The sequence below is a fragment of the Equus asinus genome, chromosome 4, assembly GCF_041296235.1.
Source record: "Equus asinus isolate D_3611 breed Donkey chromosome 4, EquAss-T2T_v2, whole genome shotgun sequence".
In the NCBI taxonomy this organism is placed as follows: domain Eukaryota; kingdom Metazoa; phylum Chordata; class Mammalia; order Perissodactyla; family Equidae; genus Equus; species Equus asinus.
In genome coordinates, this window is record NC_091793.1 from 90,816,467 (window position 1) to 90,839,090 (window position 22,624).

Below are 22,624 nucleotides of genomic sequence, written 5' to 3' on the forward strand. Positions count from 1 at the left end.
TGAGCAGGATTATATATCTTTCAGACTGGTCAGCCAGCTTTTGGGATAGTGATTGCTGCCTCAATTATTTGACTGTTAGTAGAATCATAGAACTACTAAAGATCATTGAGTTTTACCTTCTCGTTTTACAAATAGTGAATTGGGCAAGAATGATAAGATGTGTGAATCAAAGAGAAAGAGCTAGATGGATGGAGGATGGATGGATGAATGATAAATAGATAATTAACTAGAGAATGGGAATTCAGGAAGCAAACCAAGATCTCTAGAATTCTACTTAACAGCTCTTCCCACTGTATTACACAGCCCAGGTGTTGTTTTCTGTAGTTTTATCTAAGTGTCATTTATCATTTTTTTTTCTTTTAGTGAACCTTAAAAGAAGAAAAAATTTTAAGAAGCTTTTTAAATAATTTTTTCAAGTATCCTTTCAATTAACAGAAATTATATTACTATAGGATAGGATTTACTTATAATGTAAACAACAAAAACAACTAATCCTTACAGAAGCCTTCATTTATCCACTTAACTAATATTTACTGAGTGTTTATTATCTGTTAGGCACTGGACATACAGCAACAAAAAAAAAGATCTCTGGTCTGGTGAGCATGCCAAGTGATCATTGCTTTGTGTTTGATGGAACACAAACATATAGGGGAGACAAGCAATAAAAAAAATATGTAGTATATTTCACAATTCATTCCAAGACCAAAAAGCTCTGAAACTGAAAGTTTTTGCAACTCATATAATGGTAAAACCTGACCTAATCTTAAGTTATGTGGTAGTAAAACCGATATGAGGCTATATATTGTCTTTTTAAAAATCCCACTTAGAATGAATATATGTTTTGCTGTAAAATATTAACATACTTGATTTCAGAGTGCTGCCCCAGACCTCGCAGATGGGGGCGGGGAGGGGGAATGTGTTACATAATTGCAGTACATGTACTGTATTACCTTCAAAAGCTCAAATCATACTTAATTCCAAAACACATCTGGCCCCCATAGGGATTGTGTTAGGCTGTATAATATCTATAAATTATAAATAGCATGAATGGAAATGAACCAGATATGGGTATAGGGAATGAAGGCCAGTGGGGAGGGTGCTGAGGGTTGGAGGGTGAGAAGGTTGTTTAGCTAGAGTCGTGAAAGAAGGCCTCTCTGGGAGGTGACTTGAGCAGATTCTTGAAACATGCAATGGAACTCTTAAGGGAAAAGAAAAGAGTGTTTCAGTCATTGGGAACAGACATGTGGCTATCTGAAGAAAAGTGTTCCAGTCTGAAGGAAGACCAAGTGTACTTAGCATATTTGAAGAAGAACAAGAAGGCCACTAAGGCTCTAGAATACCAAGCAGGGGGAAGAGTGATGGGATAGGCTGACAGAGAAGTAACCAGTCATCTCAGACAAGATAAGGCTTTTGGACTTTATCATAAATGTTATGGGAAATCTTTGGAGGGTTTGAGCAAGAGAATATCTAAAATCCAGTTTCGTTTTTAAAAATATCACTCTGTTGCTCTGTGGATAATAAAAATATCACTCTTTTGCTATGTGGTTAGTGGATTGTTGCGGTAGTAAGGACTGGGAAAAAAATGATCATGGTTCCGAATGAAATTCAGGAATTTGACGGTGACTTGTTATTTTAATAAAATAATATCTTAATCATACTTTAATAAAATATCTCTTTGAGCAAGTCCAGTGCTATGAATTAAAACCCTAAATATTATTAAACTGTCATGTTTTTTGTTTCTTGTTCTAGAATTTTCTTTAAGCATTAGGGCTAAGAAATTAGCTTGGTCATGATAATGTTCTTCCCAGTCTCCCTCCCTCTTCCAAAGATTCTTCTCTTCTACCTGCTGAGAGACAACTGGAGGAAAGAGCCCTGAACTTGGAGTAATAAAAACTGTTTTCTCATGCTGGCTCTGCCACTAATTGGCTGTAACATTGGTTGAGTTGTTTGACCTCTCTGGATTTCAGTTTCCCGTACTGTAAAATATGGGAATTGAATCATCCGGTTGATAAAGCTCTTTCTTACCTGCAGTTATATATTTAACAAGGCCTGTGTGTAAGACTAAAATTATGTAATTCTTAATGAGACCTTGTAAAAATCTCAAAATGTCCTTAAATATGAATCTAAAGGAATATAGAATAACTGGCTACCTGTTCAAAATTGGTAAATTCACCCTTGTTTCCTTTTTAACAGGACCAAGGAAATAAATACCAGAAGCCAAGAGCACAGAATATTTTCCTTCATCAATCCACAAACCCTGATACTTCTCTAATTCCATCAAACACAAAGGAATGATCACCTTTGCAGATGGCCACAGAGGATGTCAGCAATTTTTTGGAGGCAAGCAATGAAATATTTGTGCTATGAGTTTTCTGTTATTAAGTATGTAGAAACAAGTAAAATTGTTTTGCATTTTAATGAAAAAATAAAAAGTGTTCTTTAATATAGCAATTTATGTAAGGATAGCTAAGCTATTTCTCTCTTCCATTTTTTTTTTTCTTTTTTTTGGGCACTGTGGCAAGTCGGAAAATGCATTAAGCTGCTTTTGTGTATTGTTACATAGTACAGAGCTACATTATATCCCTAAATACCCAATAAAAATTTAAATAACAGAAATTAAGTACCCATATTTGAAAACACAGCTCTTTTCTATCATGGGCACACATATCATACAACTACAAATACTAAACAGTTTGGGAAGTTAGAGTTATTTTCTATTTATTTTACAATTTTCCATACCATGTATGAATTTTTTTATTTAACTCCAGCATTTTTTTTCACTTATTTTTGACAACTATTCTAAAGTGCTCCAAAATCTTGGGAAGTCATCCCTTTATATTCCTCACAGCTTTCTTTTTGTGAGAATCCCGCATCAAACGATCTCATTGAACTTTTAGTTACTTTCTTAGCAGCTCTTAGTCCTCTTGGAAGAACAGTTGGCCAAGAATTGTGGAGCACAGTTCTATTTTCAAAACCGAAATTAATTACATTACCCTTTGAAGGGAAAGTTTGCTTGGAAAGAAATTGACTGTATTTTAAAGAAAAAAAATTTAAATGTAAAGTATCTGCCTTCTCTGTCTTTATGAAAAAGACTTAAGTAGAGGAATATAAAATGAAATAAAAGTAAACATAAATTTAAGTGGAATGCACTAAAATTGAACTTTTCAAAGGATTTTATAAAAGAAACTATAGATATGCTCAGAATTTTTTATTTAATCTTAGTAACTCATAGGCCTTAGGTCATCCAGCAAACGAGTCTACTTTTTAAGTTGTACATAGAGGAATACTTTCTAAGTAAAGGAGCCTATAAATGTTTAAAGAGCCCAGTGTGGAGCTGAGTTTTCTTTCAGTAACTGGAGTCAAAATTAATTCTTATTCTTCTGTTGGGGAAAATTTCATCTAATTATGTTAAAATTATTCTGCAACTTTTTGGACAGCAGATCCTGATCACCAAAGAAAAGAAAAAGCAGCTGAGTTGCACTGGCCTAATAGTTATCAGAATAGTATTATTATGCAGTCACCTGGCTTTGTGGAATGTTAGTGGTTATCCACTGGCTGCCTTCTGGCAGAGACACACCTAAACCTTTCTGAACTGCTGATAATGTATGCCTTCTGTTTGTAAGGATCTTCAAAGAAATAGATTCCACTGCTTCCTTCAAGAAACTAATCTAATTTAACAGCGTCCGGAGTGGGAAGTTCTTTCTTATAACCCTTTGCACACTTTTATTAAGTGACTGTTTATAAAACTTCTTTTCTCAGAATTATACTTTAATCGTGATTTAAATCTTTTCTTAGTTTGATATAATCCACTTAACTATTTTAAAAAATATTTAAAATTGATTATTGCTAAATTACTGAAGAGAGTTCCCATAAACAGTCCTTCTCCATAAGCAACCTATTATCAGATTTCTCTGTTTCTTTTTTCATTCATCCACATATAGTATCTTATTTTGATTTTAAGTTATTCTTTAACCACAACAACATATCTTGTGTCAGCTCTAATTTATATTTCTTCTACGTTCTATTAAGAAGCCTTTTGTTCTCTTTGAATTGCATTCTATTTATGACCATGTCATTAATAAGCCACAGATATTTATATTCTAATTGATAAAGTGCTGACTGTTTCATTTATTTCCTATATTTTAAGGTTTATTTTCAAATTAAAGTGGTAAAAACTTTCAGTAGTTAGAATGGCAACTAGAACATAGCAGGCATGACTTAGAAGTTTGCTGTACAAGAAAACAAGTTCACAGAACAGAGTGACTGATAAACCACAACTGTGCCACACCAACCAGCTGTGTGACCTTGGGCAAATTAGTGATTCTTTTTGACCCCCAATTTGTACATCTTTAAAATTTGGATGCTAATAATAATATGACTGTAAGGATTAAATAGGATAGATAACATAAGTAACAATCTTGGGTACCTAGCACTTGCCTATGACATAATTCAATAAATAGGTGATGTAATTATTCTACTTTTTGTGAAATGATTAAAAACAGGTTTCCTCATAGTAAGCTCAACTCTTGGAAAAGAAATAATGAATTTGTTGGATATACTCATGCCACATTCTTTTTACATCATTATGTCTGTTGTACTGCTACTAAATTTTGTTTGCATTGAAGTTTCCCAACAAGAAATTTAAGATTTATGTTTAAACATGTGAAAATGCAATTTATCCAGAAATCACTGTTAAAAAACGTAGTTGTTCAAAAAAAAAAGAGATTGTTAACCTTTTAGTCACATGAAACCTGTGTACATTCCAAGTTTTGCAAGAAATTTTACTTGGGTATTCATGAACTCACTACCTGTTCTAAAATTTTCACTTTATATCAACCACTATTATTTGGAGAAATATTTCATATGCAAGGCAAACTGATTTGAAGAATCTTCTTCTTGAGATTAAATATCTTTTATGTATGCATTGATCAAAAATTTATTTAGTCTGAGAAACTGATTTGATATTTCCACTTGAACAATAAAAGTAAACAGACAATTTGGTTCTCTGTATTAGTTTCCTAGGTCTGCTGTAACAAATTACCACAAACTGGGTGGTTTAAATTAGCAAAAATGTATCCTCTCACAGTTCTTGGGCTAGGAGTCTGAAATCAAGTTGTCCATAGGGCCATGCTCTTTTGAAGGCTCTAGGGGAGAATCTGTTCTATGCCTTTCTCTTGGCTTCTGGTGTTTCTGGCAATCCTTGGCTTATCGACTCATCACTTCAATTGCTACATCCTTCATCACATGGTTTTCTCCCTGTATGTTTGTGTCTCCAATCCTCTTATAAGGACACAGTCATAGTGTATTAGGGCCTACCCTAATTCAACATGACCTCATCTTAACTTGATTACATCTGCAAAGACCCTATTTCCAAATAAGGTCACGTTCACCCATGTCCAAGGTTAGAATTTGAATATATCTTTTGAGAGGAACAAAGTTCAACCCGTAACAATGTTTTGTTTTGTTTTGTTTTGTTTTTAACTGAAAATAAAATTAGGGAAGAAAAATTGATTTTAAAAACAGAGTTTTCTTCTCCTAGGAAAGAGCTTGTTTCACTTGTGACAAGACATGAGCCACGAGTAGATGTTCATGTTTTGCTTCTAATGATTTGGCAGTACTGTTTCCTGAACATAGATAGTTTCTTGATAATACTTTTTTCCATCTACTCTATAGCTCTTTTGTGTGTGAGTGTGTGTGTTAGGAAAATTGGCCCTGAGCTAACATCTGTTGCCAATCTTCCTCTTTTTTTTTTCTTGCTTGAGGAAGATGGTCCCTGAGCTAACATCTGTGCCAGTCTTCCTCCACTTTGTATATGGGACGCTACCACAACATGGCTTGATGAGAAGTGTGTAGGTCCGTGCCTGGGATCCGAACCTGCGAACCCTGGGCCACTGAAGCAGAGCACATGAACTTAACTACTATGCCACCAGGCCAGCCCCTGTAGCTCTTTTTTTAATTATAAAATGATAGCTCTCATTTTGTTTCTTTGTTTACTTGAGATCAGAGTTCAAAGAATAAGGTTACAGGTTTATGATCAAAGGATTGTGTTCATATTACATGTATCAACAAATGAGATGCCCTAAAGACTTTAGAGATGGTATAGCAATTGTATTTATAATTGCTCTGATAGTTATACTAATTTGTAAATGAACTGAGTCAGTTTTTCCTTTGCTATGCTTGATTCAGACCAGGACTACTTTTTATTTTCATGAGTAAGAAATTTGCTTTAAAATAAAATTAAGAAAATTGTTGACCTTTCAAAATGAACACAGCCACCATATATTTTTAACCTTAATTTTACTGCTTATTCTAGTAAAGCTCATTCCAGTGAAGTCTTTTTAATATATAACTTGGTATATGGTATATAGGTCATCACTACATTTTTATCATATCTTCTTTGTGGTCATCTCCCATATATTTTTGACAATTGTCACAGACTTTTTATGTAATAAAACTTACACAGGGTGTACACTCTTATTTCAGCACTTCAATAAAAGGATTTTGTGTGTGTTTTCTTCTCTTTGACGTTCTGAAAGAGAAGGGAGGGGTTATAAAACCCTATTGTGTGGTCCTTATGTTTTTCCATTCTTGCATGAAACACATAAAATTTCCAAAACATACTTGGAAGGTATGTAAAACTTGCTTCAAATTATTCTTTGCATATAATAGGCCCTAAATAAATGTTTATGAAGGAAATTGTAATTAGCCCCTCTGCTTGTAGACAGCATCCAGAGGCACTGTTATTGGAGGCAATTCTGAAGCTAAAAGATGAGCAAAGGTAAGGAACTAGAGAGTTTGCAGTGCTGGGCAGTGGAGATATGTTCTTTATTCCCCAGAACTTTTCAGTAAACTGAAGGACTTAAGGGTTTGGTTTATATTTTATCTCATTTTCCAAATGAAGGTTGAAACTTTGGGGAAAAAGCGGAGTACATGGTTAAATGAATAGTTGACTGTGTATTTAATGAGTGGAATTTGATTTTCTAAACTCTGGATCATATTACTAGACTAGTGGTTCTCCAGCCTGGCTATGTTTCAGCATAACCTGGGGAGCTTTATAAAAACAGATCTTTTGGCCCCATCTCTACTGCTTAATCTCAGTTCTGCTGGTTACCAGCTGTGTGACTTTGAGTATTTTTTAGTCCACAGAATCAGATTCTCTAGAAGCGGAGATGATACAAGAGTAGTGGACTTTTGGAAAAGAATATGCGTCACAAAAACTGGAAATACAATATTTACTTAGAGATATGCTGATCTAATTAGGAAAACTTTGAACTGAAAAATAAGGGATTTAAGGACATAAATAAGCAAATAAAATGATAAGGACTTTATAGTATGAAGAGCATCAGTAACAGTGAAGTAATGAAGTAAATACCCTGTATTAGTGGTAAAAAAAAAAATAATAAAACCTGGGGAAAATATTAGGAGTTGTACTTTTGCCCTCAGAAGTCAATGTTCCAAAGCCCAGGGTATGTCTGAAACTGGAATGGACTAATTTCTTAGGTAGAGGATTTAACATCAATAGAGTGTTCCCAGTGAGATTGAAAAACCGTTTGCTAGGAGTGTGACAGTGGTAGTAATGGTGATTAGGGATAGGATGGGGTGGCTTATGGAACTCTTACAGATTAGAAAAACTCTAAGGCCCTTTCCTATTCTAATAGACCATTTTTGTAAATAATTGACAGTCTTTTCTTTGCATTTATTCATTTATATATTTTGAAAAATTTTTTGTGCCAAACACCATATTAGAAGACAAAATTTATGGATATGAAGAAAAATAGAATGCACTAGGTTTGGTAATCACTACAATATAGTGTCATGGAGGCAATTAAATGACATAATTGTATTTCATTTATATACATGTTGATTATTTCTTTTATCATTTAGGAGCTAACTGAAATGTATGAAATGGGAATTCCAATGTACTTAAATGTTCAGAAAGAAATTGCAATATGATTATTAGAAAAAGTGTCATCTTGATCCAGGATCTTTGGGGAGAAACTTCTTGAAAACTCTATACAGTAGTCAATATATTGTATCTCAAATTACTCTACTAAAGGGTAAGACTCAGAGCCTAACGTTAATTACTATCATTGTTCCTTGCCTGCATGCTCCTTTGCCGAGCAAGCAACTGATCAAGTTGCTTTTAATCCAGCTATTGCTTGTTAGTAGCCAGACTCTTGGGGAGAGAGGCTAGTTTCCTCAGAGAAAAACTGCTGAGGATAGAGAAGCAACATCTGTAAGAGAAAGGTCTGAGTGTGGTGGGCCTTGGAGGAAGGACTCAATTAATTCCGGAGCCCCAGAAGGAGTGAAGAGAAAGGAATTCCTGGGGAAAACTCTCTAGTTCTGACTTTAAAGAAGCAAAATGAAAACGGCAATAATTATTTCCTTTCCTCTGCTGTATATTTCAAAAGCAATTTAAGGATAAGGAAAGAAGTTCAGAAATAAAATTGAACTACCTAAAAAAACAAAATTGAACTACCTTTATTTAGTTAACTTCCCTTCTCTAGAATTTTAATGCTTTTTGTTTTACAAGATTTTAGTAAATCACTCCCTGTTTTGAAATGTTTTAACTCCATAATATTCAACATGTAGTACTGTTAGTGAGTGAAGAGAAGGACCACAGAAATGAATATATATTGATTCAATCAGTGCATTACTGTCGGTATCAGAAGTAACGTATTTGTTTTAGGTTTTGCTTTTGAATTATGAAAGCAATCCATACTCGTGGTTTTTAAAATAAACAAATATTATAGAAAATTATAGAATAAAAAGTAAAAATAGAAACCTCCTGTTTCTACTTCCCAAAAGTAACTTCTATAATCTTTTTTATGTATCATTTCAGAAATCTTCTATCCATATACAAGTAAACGTGTGCAAAAACTTGTGACACACATATACATACACACTTACACACATGCATATAGTTTTATATATATATATATATTTTTTTACATAAATGCAATAGATTTGTTGTTCTTTGCTAGTGGCCTTTCCACTATTTCTCTCTATTATTGATTTCTAAGAGCTCTTTGTATATTAATAAAATATGCCCTTTTTCATGTGTTTTAAAATTTTTTGTGGTTTAATTTGCCCTTCAACTCAATTTATGATCGTTTCTATTTTTCCATACTGAAATTTTAAATTTGGGGTTAGTCAAATTATCAGTCTTTTCTATTATGGCTTCTGGAGTTTATCTCCAAGATTATAAAATATATGGTAGCATTTTTTCTTTCCCATCATTAGGGCTTAATTTTTGTTAAGGGACTTTATTTTGTTACAGCAGTTTTAGCTTCACAACAAAATTGAGAGAAAGATATGGATTTCCCATAGACCACCTGCCACTAAACATGCATAGCCTCCCCCATTATCTGTATCCTCACTGCAGTGGTTCATTTGTTACAATTGATGAACCCACATTGACACATCATTATTGCCTAGAGTCTACAGTTTACATTAGGCTTCACTGTTGGTGTAGTACATTTTTATGGGTTTGGACAAATGTGTAATGGTATATATTTACCATAATAGCATGATACACAGCAGTTTCACTGCCTTAAAAATCCTCTGTGCTCTGTCTGTTCATCTACCTCCCCTAAATTTTTTTTTTTTAGCAGTTGAATTTTTTTTTTTTTTTTAAGATTTTATTTTTTCCTTTTTCTCCCCAAACCCCCCCGGTACATAGTTGTGTATTCTTCGTTGTGGATTCTTCTAGTTGTGGCATGTGGGACGCTGCCTCAGCGTGGTCTGATGAGCAGTGCCACGTCCGCGCCCAGGATTCGAACCAACGAAACACTGGGCTGCCTGCTGCAGAGTGCGCGAACTTAACTACTCGGCCACGGGGCCAGCCCTACCTCCCCTAAATTTTTTTATAAAAACTTTCTGTGTTTAAATCTTTAAGTCCTCTGGAGTTTTGTGAGTGTCTCAGAAGTTTTATTGAATAAAATTTTCTTAAAATGTCACTTTTATCATATATTAAAATCTTATGTATATTGGGGTATATTTGAAGATTCTTCATTATACATTTTCCATTTGTCTGTTCCTTCTCTAGGACTAGACTCTTTCATTACTGTATCTTTCCAATCTTTTTAATATCTGAAAGGACTGGTCCCCTCTTTACTTCTCTTGTTTTTAAAATATTCCTAGATAATTCCTTATTAAAATAATAGATTAATTTAGGCAGAATAAGCAGTCTTAGAATATCGATTATTCTGAAAACAAATTACGTCTTGCAGATATCTGGATTTGTTTATATTTATTTTTGTTGTGTTTTTCATATTAAATGGGTTTGTTTCTAGTTTTTATTTTCTCACCAGGCATGGCTTATATATAGGAGAATCATAGATTTCCATAAATTAATTATATAATTAACTATCTTTCTGAATTCTTTTTCTTTCTTAGTTTTTCCATTAATTTTCTTGTGTTTCTCAAGTATACATGCATGTCATCATGGAAATAAGGATATAATTGCCTCTTTTTCTTTTCCCCTGGGTTTATTAAGATATAATTGACATATAACATTGTATAAGTTTAAGGAGTACAGTGTGGTGATTTGATCTATGTATATATTGTGAATGATTACAACAATAAGGTTAACACATCCATCATCTGAAATAGTTACCTTTTGTGTGTGTGTGTGTGTGTGCCATGAGAGCTTTTAAGATCTACTCTTTCAGCAACTTTCAAGTATACAGTACAGTGTTAACTACAGTCACCATGCTGTACGTTACATCCCAGAACTTACTCATCTTATCTTACAACTGGAAGTCTGTACCCTTTGACCGCCTTTGACCCCACCATTGCCTCCCCCAACCCCGACAACCACCAGTCCTCTCTGTTTCTGTGAGTTCAGTTTTTTTTTTAGATTCCACATATAAGTGAGATCAGACAGTATTTATCTTTGTCTGATTTACTTTACTCAGCGTAATACCCTCAAGTTTCATCCAGGTTGTCACAAATGCCAGGATTTCCTTCTTTTTTATGGATGAGTAATATTCCAATATATATATATATATATCATATTTTTTTTATCCACTCATCCATTCACGGACACTTAGGTTCTTTCCATGAGTTGGCAATTGTAAATAATGCTGCAGTGAACGTGGGTATGCAGATATCTCTTTGAGAGAGTGATTGCACTTTCTTCAGATGTATACCCTGAAGTCGGGTTGCTAGATCACATGGTGGTTCTCTTTTTAATTTTTTGAAGAGCCTACTTATTGTTCTCCGTAGTGTCTACACCAATTTACTTTCTACCAACAGTGCTTGAGGGTTCCCTTTTCTCCACATCCTCACCAGCACTTGTCATCTCTTGTCATTTTGATAATAGCCATTCTAACAGGTGTAGGGTGATCTCCTTGTGGTTTTGATTTGCATTTCCCTGATGATTAGTGATGTTGAGCACCTTTTCATATTCCTGTTGGCCATTTGTGTATCTTTGGAAAAATGTCTATTCAATTCCTTGGCCTATTTTTAAAATCAGGGGTTTTTTTGCTGTTGAGTTGTATGAGTTCCTTATATGTTTTGGATATTCATCCCTTATCAGATAAATGATTTGCAAATATTTTCTCCCATACCATAGATTGGCTTTTCATTTTGTTGATCATTTTTTTGCTGTGTAGAAGAAGCTTGTTTAATGTAGTGCTACCAATTTATTTTAGCTTTTCTTTCTTTTGCATTTGATGTCATATCCAAAAAAAACTCATTACCAAGACCAATGTCAAGGAGCTTTTCCCTCTGTTTTCTTCTAGGAGTTTTATGGTGTCAAGTCTTACATTTAAGTGTTTAATCTAATTCAAGTTAATTTTTGTGAGTGTTGTAAGATAGGGATCCAGTTTCATTTTTTTGCATATGGATATCTAGTTTTCCCAGCATCGTTTATTGAAGAGACTATCTTTTCTCCACTAAATTTTCTTGCTCCCTTGTCAACTTAGTCCCTTGTTGACCATATGTGTGGATTTATTTCTGGGCTCCCAATTTATGTTTTCATTTGTCTGTCTGTTTTTATGCCAATACCATACTGTTTTGATTACTGTAGCTTTGTAGTATACTTTGAAATTAGGAAGCATGATTCCTCTATCTTTGTTCTTCCTCAGGATTGCTTTAGCTGTTTGGTGTCTTCTGTGGATCCATATGAATTTTAGGTTTGTTTTTTCTATCTGTAAAAAATTCCATTGGAATTTTGATAGAGATTATGTTGAATCTATAGATGGCTTTCAGTGGTATGGACTTTTTAACAATATTAATTCTTCCAATCTATGAACATGAATTATCTTTCCACTTATTTGTGTCTTCTTCGTTTTCATTCATCAATGTCTTATAGTTTTCATTGTATAGATCTTTCCTCCTTGGTTAAATTTATTCCTAAATATTTTATTCTTTTTGATGCTGTTGTGAATGGGGTTGTTTTCTTTATTTTTGTTCAGATTGTTCATTGTTAGTGTATGGAAATGCAGCTGATTTTTGTATATTGATTTTGTTCCTGCAACTTTACTGAATTCACTCATTAGTTCTAATAGTTTTTTGGTGGAGTCTTTAGCTTTTTCTGTATACAGTCATGTGCCACATAATGATGTTTCAGTCAACGATGGACCACATATACAACAGTGGTCCCATAGGATTAGTACCATATAGCCTAGGTGTGTAGTAGGCTGTACCATCTAGGTTTGTGTAAGTATACTCTATGATGTTCACACAACTATGAAATCACCTAACAATGCATTTCTCAGAACGTATCCATGTTGTTAAATGATACATGACAGTACAAGATCATGTCATCTGCCAACAGGGACAATTTTACTTCTTTCTGCACTGGATGCCTTTCATTTATCTTTTTTGCCACATTGCTCTGGCTAAGACTTCCCATACTATGTTGAGTAGGAGCGGTGAGAGTGGGCACCCTTGTCTTGCTCCTGATCTTAGAGGAAAAGATTTCAACCTTTCACCATTAACTATGTTAGCTCTGGGCTTGTCATATATGGGCTTTATTATGTTGAGAGTTTTTATGATGAAAGGATATTACTGTCAGATGCTTTTTTTTGCATCTATTGAGATGATCATATAATTTTGATCTTGATTTTGTTAATGTCATGTGTCACATTAATTGATTTGCGTATATTGAATCATTCTTGGATCCTAGGGATGAATCCCACTTGATCATGGTGTATGATCCTTTTAATATACTGTTGAATTCAATTTGTTAACATTTTGTTGAGAATTTTTCCATGTATGTTCACAGGGATATTGGCCTGTAGTTTTCTCTTCTTGTATTATCCTTATCTGACTTTGGTATTAGGATAATGCTGGCCTTGTAAAATGAGTTTAGAAGTGTTCTCTTCAGTTTTTTGGAAGAGTTCGAGAAGATTTGGTATTAATTCTTCTTTAAATGTTTGGTAGAACTCACCTGTGAAACGTTGTAGTCCTGGGCTTTGGTTTGTTGGGACATTTTTGATTACTGATTCAATCTCCTTAGTCATTATTGGTCTGTTCAGGTTTTCTATTTCTTCATGATACAGTCTTGGTAGGTTGTATGTTTCTAGGAATGTATCTATTTTTCTAGGTTGTCCAATTTCTTGGCATATTATTGTTCATAGTAGTCTCTTACTTTCCTTTGTATTTCTGTGGTTCTTGTTGAAATGTCTCCCTTTATATTTATAATTGTACATATTTGACTCCTCTCTCTTTTTTGTTAGTCTGGCTAAAAGGTTTGCCAATTTTGTTTATCTTTTCAAAGAACCAGCTCTTACATTTTTTTATCTTTTGTTGTTTTCCTATTCTCTATTTCATTTATTTCTGCTCTAATCTTTATTATTTCCTTCCTTATGATTACTTTGGGCTTAGTTTGTTCTTCTTTTTCTAGTTCCATGAGTTGTTTATGTGAGATCTTTCTATTTTCTTTATGTGTGCATTTAGAGCTATAAACTTTACTGTTAGAACTGGTTTTGCTGTATCCCACAAGTTTTGGTGCGTTGTATTTCAATTTTTGTTTGTTTCAAGATGTTTTTTTACTTTCCCTTTTGATTGCTTCTTTGATCCATTGGTTGTTCCGGAATCTACACTTCAATTTCCAGGTATTTGTGTATTTTCTAGGTGTCTCTCTATTATGATTTCTAATTTTATAACATTGTGGTCAGAAAACATGCTTGATAGAATTTCTGTCTTCTTGAATTTGTTGAGATTTGTTTTGTGGGCTCATAAATGGTCTATCCTAAAAAATGTTCCATATGCATTCAAGAAGAATGTATATTCTGCTACTGTTGGGGACCATTCTGTACAAGTCTATTAGGTGCTTTTGGTTTACAGTATTGTTCAAATCCCCTCTTTCCTTATTGAGTCTCTGTCTGGATTGATCTCTCCATTGTTGAGAGTGGTACATCTTCTTTTCTTTTCTTTGTTTTTTTTTTATTTGTTTATTTTTTTGTGTGGAAGATTATCCCTGAGCTAACATCTGCTGCCAATTCTCCTCTTTTTGCTGAGGAAGATTGGCCCTGAGCTAACATCTGTGCCCATCTTCCTTTACTTTATATGTGGGATGCCTGCCGCAGCATGGCTTGCCAAGTGGTGCCATGTCTGCACCCGGGATCCGAACTGGCGAACCCTGGGCTGCTGAAGCAGAACATGCAAACTTAACCACTGCGCCACCAGGCCAGCCCCTGCATCTTCCTTTCTAATATTTATATCTTCTATTTCTTTCTCCTTCCAATTAGCTAGTATATCCAGAAACTATTGTTTCTATTGTTATAACCTTGGTTTATAACATTATATAAATTTCAGGTGTACGTCGTTATATATTTTGATTTATGTGTAGATTATGTCATGCAGAACAATATTATTATTATTATGGTCTTTAACAAATTTTCGGCCGTAAATACTTTTCTCACCATAGATATGATGCATAACATTACAGCTCTCATAGCTGTGAGTAGAGGAAAAAATAGGTATTTGCAAGTGAAAAAAATCTTAAAAAAGTGAAACAAAACTGAGTAAGTAGTTGAATTCCTAGAGTTATATGAATTATAATGAACTAATTCTTTGATGAAAGAATTAAACTGTCTTTTTCTGTAGCTACTTTAAGATTTATTCTTTATTCTTGGACTTTAGCCATTTGACATGATGTGCCCAGATTGTGTTTCTTTGTATATTTCCTTCTTGAGTTTTGGTGAGCTTCTTTGATCTGTAGGTGGTTGTTTTCTCACCAAAAAAGGAGAATTTTTCCCATTACTTCTTCAAATTTTTTTCCTGACTCATTTTTGCTCTCTTCTTCTGGGACTTCATATACATGTATCATAGATTACTCAATATAGTTATTTTTAAAAATTTTTTATTGTGGTATAATGTATATAACAACATTTATCATTTTGACCATTTTTAAGTGTAGTTGATTCGTTTTTTATTTGTTTCCATTACTCTGCTAAGGTTGTCTATTTGTGCATTCATTATGATGGTGTTTTTCTTTATGTTCTTGATAATATTTATAATAGTGGCCTTAAAAGTGTTTGTCTGAGTTATCTCAGAGTCTGTTCTATTGGCTGCTTTTTCTGTGAACTTTGGGTCACATTTTCCTATGTGTTCATGTCTCGAAATTTTTTATTGTATAATGGATAGATGATATACTTTAGAGACTCTGGATTCTGTTATATTCCTCTGAAGAGTATTGACTTTTTTCTCACAGTTAAATCACTGGCCGTGCATCTTTATCTGGTGAAGGCTTGGGTTTATTTTTTGTTTGAGTAGGTCTCTTGTTTTTGCCCTTAATTCTAGGGTGACCCTCTTAGTACAGGGATATAACTTTTGCTCCTAAAATGTGGCCCTTCAGGGATTTCTGTGGAAAGCCTGAGTTGTTCACCAAGCTGCTTTAATTTGGTGAGATTCAAACTTCAAACTTTCTGTCTCATGCAATGGGCAGCAGCAGAAATCCCTGTCTCAGCCTTCCAGCTATTACTTTACACTGAGTTCTTTGGAGTCTTTCCCATGCATGCGCAGTTCAGGGGTCAGCCCATGTGGGAGTATATCTACAAATTTTTTAACTCTTCTGTGTTTCCCTAGTTTCTGAAATCCACCTCCCGCAGCCTTCAGTTGTCAGCCATTCTCTCAATCCCAAACTCTCACCTCTGATATCTCAAGCCAATGAGAGTGTGGCTTTCTGCTTCAGTTCTAGCTGCTTCCATAAATTTTTACCTCAGGAGAAAAGCCATATAAATGTCGATCTTGCTCAGCAATATTCTCTTCTTTCATGGGTTAAGTCCTTTCTCTTCTGTTTCTGCCTCCTTTTGGTCACTCTCTGTTGTGTCTTCAAAAGTTGTTTTTTATTTGTTTGTTTTAGTATTTTTTCCACAGTTCACAGTTCTTATCAGTGAGGTAACAAGTCTGATTCAAGTTACTCCAGCATTACCAGAAGTAAAAAAATGGAACTTTTTACTTTCATGTTTACCTGTTCACCTCATTATTTCACATTCATGTATATTTCAGTTTAGTCACTTAGACCTAGGTTTGATTCCTGGCTTTGCCATTTATTGTAGTGTTACTTTAAATTTCTGATTTTTAGTGTCTTTATATGTAAAATGAAAATGATTGTATGTATCTTAAAGCATTGGTTGCTTCTGAATATTAAATGTGCAGATATATGTAAAACGTGTGGCACATGGCCTAGAACTTCTTTGCCACTCATAAATGCTGCTACCCTTTATTACCACAATTATTCTATAAGGTTGAAAGGTCAAATATTCTATATAGGATGATTTACCCGAGATCTTACTGTTAGGTAACAGTAGCACAGATTAATTAAATCAATTCTGCAAGATAAGTTTATGTCTCCCAGAGATTCCAGTTTTAGTATTATCCCATATAAGAAGGAGAAACTGCTTAATTGTGATACAGAGGATGAAGGGCAAAATGAAGATTACTAATGCTGAGACTGCATAGTCAGTGTTCTGGGTGATGTCCTTTTCTCTCCTATGAGCATTTAAGAGCCAGCCAACTGACTGGTGACCAGAAGATACTACTATAGCGTTTTTTCCCATCAGAAAAGAATGAGTCAAAGTAAGTTTCCAATTTTAGAGCCAGACAGAATATTCAGTGAGAATACTCAGGCCCAGTAAAATAAGTAGCATTTGTATATATGGTCAGTAAAGAGTGTAATAAAAAATATATCATTATGTAATGAACTTTTCTCTCCTCTGGGTTTACTTGTGACTCACAAATGAATGATTTGTACCCTGGGCAAACATATAATTTCAGAAATTGGTTATTGAATGAGCTTTTCTATGAATAGTTAACATCAGTGTTTGTTCTGTCTACTGGAATCATGTTATAGATGTGTATATGTGTAGTTTTGTGTTATATTTAAGCAATGCATAAGATTTTGCATGTGGTTTTAAAAAACTTTTTGCTATAGTGGAAGCAATTTAATGCTAAAGATAAAAGGGGAAACTGGTTGAGGTTGTATCAATTCTCTCTGTGGTAAGCATTATTACAGTTACTATTCACCTTTATGACTGTTGAAATAGAAACCCATCAATCATGCAAACTTAGGGCCAGATTCTGATCTCTAATGCATAGCCTGAATTGCCACATGTCTTTTTTCCACACACACAAAAAATACTCAGTAACATCTCAGATTAAAATCTGTCCTTTCAAATTGATTTTGTTTTTATCTAGTCTAAGAAGCAAAATGCAGTGTCAGAAGAGGAAATAAAATAATTCCTGTCAGGATGCAGTTTCTTTTTTTATATATAATTCTTACAGAACAAGTGTTCATATATTTCTGTAATCATAATAATGGCTCTGAGAGAAAATAGAAAAGTTATTATTTATCTTTTTTAAAATTGAATCCTTTTATCCTTGTGAAATCATATGCACTAACTTGGATTGTAGGAGATGGCCATATTAGAAAAAGAACATTACCCAAGGTTATAGCATATGACAGGCAAACAAAGCCTATTTACATAGAACATGAGATTTATCAGAATAGATTTTATATTTTTTCCATGAAAATTTAACAATTTTATTAAAATTACCAGTGAAATAAAATATTTAAAATAATAAAACTGTCTTGTTTTGGGCATTTATGATTTTCTTTAACTATAAGATAATTGCACAGAAGATTTGAAGATAAAATCTTCATTTGCATTTTCTCTCATCCAAGGAAATTTAGTTCAGTTTATGCATAGTGTTATTTTTGAACAGTATTTATTAAGAACTTTGTATGAGCAAAGCACTATGCTTGGCATTTTTAGAGTATACAAAAAAAATGAATCTGATAACACTCTGCTTCAAAGAAGTTTGTAGCTTAGTGGGACAAACAAAACACACATGTCACACATGGATGTGAACACAGTATGGAAACTTTCAGAGTATAGCTCTCAACAGTAAGTTCCCAGAGAGCAGTGTTGATATGTGCCATTTTTAACTGTCTTTCAGAATTACAAATGATCTTTAAGAGAGCCTAGCATAATGCCTGAAGCGTAATAGATGTTCAATAAATGTTGAAAGGATAGAGAATTATTCTCTCATGTTTGAGGTTGGATAGCAAGCTGGATGTACTGTGAGTCTGTATAGGTACATTGACTTTCTCTATGGTTAAACCAGCTATTTTAGAATTAGACTGATTTTAATTGGGATTTTGCCATCTTGGTGACTTTGGGCAAATTACTTATTTAAACTGCATTTTCTTCATCTGTCAAATGTAATGGTAATATCTGTATCATAAGTTTTTTGTGAAGAGTAAATGAGATAATGTATGTCAAGCCTGTATTTTAGTGGCTATAATAGGTTAGGGTAGAAACATTGTTACAGTTAATATTACATTATAAACATATTACATATAACATTAAAAATAATGTTCTCATTATTTTTACTAAAGGGATGGGTAAAAGTAACTCATTATGAAACAGAAGTAGTTAAACCATAACATTAACTTTGCATGTGTATTAGTAGCAGAATTTTTACTCTAAATGCGTAGTACTTCATTTAATCTACATTATTTGGGTTTTTTTAAATTAAGGAAAAAATATGTCATGAGTTATAAATAAAATACATTTATTATTTAATTTTGTACTTGGTCATTTTGTCTTTGCAGAGTGAAAACTCAAATAATGAATTATTATTTACTCTTTCATTATTTATTTATCCATTCCACAAATATTGATTGAGCATCTACTGTTTGCCAGGCATTGTACTAGAAACTAGTAATATAGCTGTGAACAAGACTGACTAACTCCCTGCCTTCAAGAAGTTTATATTTACTTGAAATTCTAGTTCTTTGTTCACAGACCTGGATTTGCAAGTCCAGCCCTTCAGAGGTAGTTCATAGATGGTGAATGGTGTCCTAGACACTGTGCTTGTGATTTAGGAAGCAGATGTCACATGAATGAGAGTTTCTTTTTTTGACTCCATGAATCATAACAAGACCAGACAGCATCAGGCTTGAAAAGTTACATAATTGCCCACATTCTTGAACGTTACATGTAATTGTTCTCCTATGTCATTTTGAAGCATTTGAAGCAAAGATAAATTTTTGAGCATGCTTTACAAAATTATGAGGGCTTGGGTACAAATGAATAATAAAGTTAGATCAGGAAGTACATGATCACAATTGAATCTAACTCCACTATTAGAGGTTTGTTAGTTCTATTATCTAGACTACTTTAAGTAAGAATATTAAAACTTCTCTCATCTTTTGAGTATTAGAAACCCTTAGGCCTTGGACTAGTACCTAGGTTCACAGCAGTTTTCTGTTTGGAACTCTGCTTCTATTTTCCCCATCATTAATCATCCTTTTACTAACTCTAATGAAAGAATTTTATTGATGAAAATATTCTACTAACCAGCAGGAAAGTTTCTAGGTCCTTGCCGTCTCTGCTCTCTTGTTTTTGTTTGAATGAGACAGAACTGTTTTTGAGAGAGACTGAGCAAATTAAGCATTTGCAGTTTTGTTTCAAGTTTAAATTCTTACCAATAGGAGAATTTGGGCAAGTTTTTGCTCAACTATAAAGTGCAGATGATAAAACTCACCTGATTGTTATGTGATTCAGATTTCAAAATAAGAATGAAGCTTTAGAAAGTATGAACTTTGATATAGTTACCTGTTGTTTTACTGGCAAGAGCAAATGATTAATTATAGCAACTGCTATTAATTAAGCATTTTCTACATGCCATATGCTTCGCATAGATTATTGGTAGTCCTCACAATAACTGCATGATAGAAACCATTATTACCTAATTATATATCAAGAAATATGGTCTCAAAAACATTAACTGACTTTTTCACAGACATTTGAATTAGTTGCAGAGCCAGATTCAAACCCACGTTTGGGTGGGTCTGCATCTAGCACTCATAAATCCTCTTTGAAGGAATCTACCTTCAATACAGTACTCAAAAAATTCCCACAGGTAAAATATCAAATATGTTTACAATCAAAAATTACAAAACAAGGGGGGCTGGCCCCGTGGCCGAGTGGTTAAGTTCGCGCGCTCCGCTGCAGGCGGCCCAGTGTTTCGTTAGTTCAAATCCTGGGCGCGGACATGGCACTGCTCATCAGACCACGCTGAGGCAGTGTCCCACATGCCACAACTAGAAGGACCCACAACGAAGAATATACAACTATGTACTGGGGGAGCTTTGGGGAGAAAAAGGAAAAAATAAAAGCTTTAAAAAAAAAAAAAAAAAAAAATTACAAAACAAGGTATCATGAATGAGTATCAGAAACAATACTCATAAGAATAATATTCACAAATATTTCAGATATTAAAATTATCAACAATATATATAAATATAAAACAAATTTTATATTTGAATATAAATATAATTTTATATTTTTAAAATTTTATATTTGAATATGAATTTGAATATAAAACAAATCCAATTAATAAAGGGAGGCATTAAGGTATAATATGATACACTTGAAGAATAGTAAGGTGGGGAGACTTGACCTACCAAATATGAAGATTTAGTATAAGGCTTTAGTAATTAATACAGCATTGTACTGGTACAAAGATAGATAGATTGGCCAGTGGAACAAAATAGACAGCCTAGAAACATCTATGTGGGTGGAAACTTAATATATAACAGAGGTACCATTGCGACAAAGTGTTGACTTTTCAGTGAATGGTATTGGGATCATTGGTTATTCATTGAGGGAAAAATGAAATTTGACCCCTGCTTCATCCCATATGTAAAGATCAGCTCTAGGTGAAGTAAAGATTTAAATGTGAAAGGCAAAACTAAAATTTTAGGAGAATAGCTTCAGAGTGGGGGAAAATTTAAGATACAAAATGAAAGTCATTAAGGAAAAGATTGTTAAATTTATTTCATTAGAATTCTGATCTTCCTTCTCTCAAAAGTCACCTTAAAGAGAATGAAAACACAAGTTACAACTGGAGAAGACATTTCAACACATATAATTGAAAAAGAATTATTACAAATCAGTACAAAAAGTATATAGAAAAACGGGCAAAAGATTTCTTATATTTTAATCTGATTTTTGCATTCAAATGACCCTTTATTTCCTATTCTCTTACCCGTCTATCCATCTGCCCACTTATCTAAAGGGACAAAATCCACTATTGTGTGTTCCTCAGCTGCTGTTTTGGAAAAAAAATTAAGAAATAATTTAAATTGGCACACTGAAAAAGATACTACTGAGCTGACTCACTCCCATGTCTTTCTGTCTACCCCCATCCAGTTCATTATTCCCTTCTCTCAGCTTCTGACCTTTGACATAGTCATTACATTACATTCATTCTTCTTTTGTAATATCAGGTAGATATTACATTGTCTACTTGAGAGTTACTGCTGATAGTTTACCCCAGACATGATTCATATAAACATATATCATTTTTGTGTTGATAAATCTTTTTAAATTGTGCCTGTTTTTAACTGTGAATCCTTTGGACAGTATTATTAGTTACCTCACTCTTATTCTCCCTGCCACTGTTACCATCTAAACCAGTGGTTCTCAACCAGGGGCAATTTTTCCCCCTAAAGGAATAGTTGGCAATATCTGGTGACATTTTGGGTGTTCATTATGGATGGGGTATGATACGAGACCAGGGTTTCTGCTATACATCCAACAATGCACAGCCCCTCTCCACAACAAAAAATTATCCAGCCCAAAATGTAAATAGTGGCACAGTCAAGAAGCCTTACTCTATATCTGCCTTTCTAGCTACTTTCTTATCCCATTTGTTCTCTATTTTTGGCTCTTCTGGACATATCTGCCTTTGTAGGTCATTTGTCTAATGTAATAAACAGTATGTTCTGAATTCTGCTACTACAACTAACATCTAGCCTTAAGATACACCATTTTCTTCACTGGGTCCCACAAAATAGTATAGAAAGTGGGGAATGGATTGGCAAAATAGATTTGAATGAAGACAGCTAGGGCTTTTCTGCTCCTCTGTGTCAGTGTATTTCCTCCTATAGGTTAGGAAATTTAGGCAAATTAATGAAACAGGATAAAAAATCCCAGCAGATGGTGATCCTGCCTTGTTTTTCACTTACCTACTTTATGGAAAAGAAACATTTAATGGGTGGCTACTTATGTGTGCTGCTATGCTCGTGCTTTCAGAGATTTAGCTCATTCATTCTCAAAACAACTCTAAGAGAAATGTTATTATTTTTAAGTTACAG

The 22,624-nt window shown here is 33.8% G+C and overlaps 1 protein-coding gene across 11 annotated transcripts in view; it reads left to right on the top strand.

Moving 5' to 3' along the window:
• The window catches only part of MBD5 (methyl-CpG binding domain protein 5), a 409,939-nt gene that overhangs the window by 205,901 nt on the left and 181,414 nt on the right, over nt 1–22,624 (top strand). For all 11 annotated transcript variants that reach the window (XR_011502803.1, XM_070507660.1, XM_070507659.1 and 8 more), the window contains one exon: nt 2,194–2,340. The gene's annotated coding sequence lies outside the window, so the exon portion shown is untranslated. The remainder of the gene's footprint in view (nt 1–2,193; nt 2,341–22,624) is intronic.